This window comes from Panthera pardus, unplaced genomic scaffold (genome assembly GCF_024362965.1).
Source record: "Panthera pardus isolate Hobbes unplaced genomic scaffold, ASM2436296v1 HiC_scaffold_1, whole genome shotgun sequence".
Lineage (NCBI taxonomy): Eukaryota > Metazoa > Chordata > Mammalia > Carnivora > Felidae > Panthera > Panthera pardus.
In genome coordinates this window covers 34,201,051-34,202,719 of record NW_026526654.1, presented here as the reverse complement: position 1 = coordinate 34,202,719, position 1,669 = coordinate 34,201,051, and the positions used below count along the sequence as shown (strand labels likewise).

General features: G+C 41.6%; 1 pseudogene; it reads right to left on the bottom strand.

Annotated features, from left to right (window-relative positions):
* Nucleotides 1–598: 598 nt before the first annotated feature.
* LOC109264007 (60S ribosomal protein L6-like) lies at nucleotides 599–1,435 on the bottom strand (annotated as a pseudogene).
* Nucleotides 1,436–1,669: the final 234 nt, after the last annotated feature.

Here is a 1,669-nt window from a genome sequence, read left to right as displayed (position 1 = left end):
GAGATAAGAGCTTAGATCATAATGCATGTCTTGGGGTACACAGAAGAAGGACTATGCAACATCAAGGAATCATTCCTGGTTTACATTGAAGCTGGGTAGTGGGTTCTGGTTCCATGGGTGCTAATGATTTATTCTGCATAATTGTGATATCCAGGAGAGTTATACAATCACACTTCACTTAGAGGTGGCTGATTTTTCAAGCGATATGGAGTTGTGTGACAGAAGAAGAGCTGCTCTAGCTTTCTTGTCACTTATTACATTCTATGACTCACTATCTTGTCTTACCCGGTGTCTCATCTTCCCCAAAGTACAGAACTCCTTTAGGACAGTGACCAGACACATTTATCTTTCTGCTGTGCATATTACTTGCTCTCTGAACAATGCAAAAAACAATTTTCATGCTGAATTAGGTAGGAGACATAGAAGTTATCTGATACAAATGCTTCCTATTTAAACTTTTTCTCGATTTAAAGGGTGAATTTAATTAATTTATTAAATTATTAACTATTCATTTATTTTATTATTTACTTATTCACTTATTTAATGGATCAGTTATTTAATTAGGTTCTTTGCAAGAAATTTAGAAAAAAAAGGAAATTTAGAAGATCAATTTTTCAGGATAAACTCAATTTGTGAGAGAAAACACAAAGCAGGGGTAGCCCTCAAGATGAGGAACAACTTTGATTTTTGGCAGAATTTGTGTGTCCACAGCTTTCTGATCAACCTGGTGCTGCTCTGTAATCTCCTATTTCTCCTCTGTGTCGAGGATCTCACCTCCCTGTTTTCTGGTTTTACTCAGCTTCTTCTTGAAGTAAGCATCAGAAAGACGTTTGGGGACTTTCACACTACTGACAGCAATTTCGGGTGGGGAGTGGCAATGATGAATTTCTGGTGTGTTCTACACAAAAGAATTCAATTGAGGGCTGGAGGTCTGGTCACACATAGTGAGTCACTGCTTAGTTGCCTCAAGAAAATCATCCTCTTGCTTCTGTGGTACCCAGTGAGGATAGTCAAAATGGCCCCAGGAGCAGTGCTAGCTCTTGGGTTCTCACATGCTGCCTGAACAGCTTTCAAGGCACATCTTCAGTAGGATAATACATAGGCATTTTGTGAAGTTTAACACTTGAGTACCTCAATTGTTGTCAGCACCAACTGGTTTTGTGACAGCAGCAAGAACCCTTTCCTTCTATTTCTTTTCAACCCTGGATTTAGCCACTGAATGCTTCCTCTTGGCACATGGTCTTTCTGGAATACATAGCTGATCAAGAATATCTACCAATTCCTCTATCTCAGACAGGGTTTTGGCTGTAGTGTGGCTTCCTCTTCTTTGGCATTTTAGCCTTGAGGTTACCCTTTTTAACTTGCCACCGGCATCAGACTTCTTGACTTCAGGTTTCTTCTTAGTAGCCAGCTTCTCAGATTTTTCACCCACCATTGTGCAAGATGGGAACGAGCTAATTTTTAAATTTTTTTTAACGTTTTATTTATTTTTGAGACAGAGAGAGACAGAGCATGAACGGGGGAGGGGCAGACAGAGAGGGAGACACAGACTCGGAAGCAGGCTCCAGGCTCTGAGCCATCAGCCCAGAGCCCGACCGGGGGGGCTCGAACTCATGGACCGCGAGATCGTGACCTGAGCTGAAGTCGGATGCTCAACCGACAGCCACCC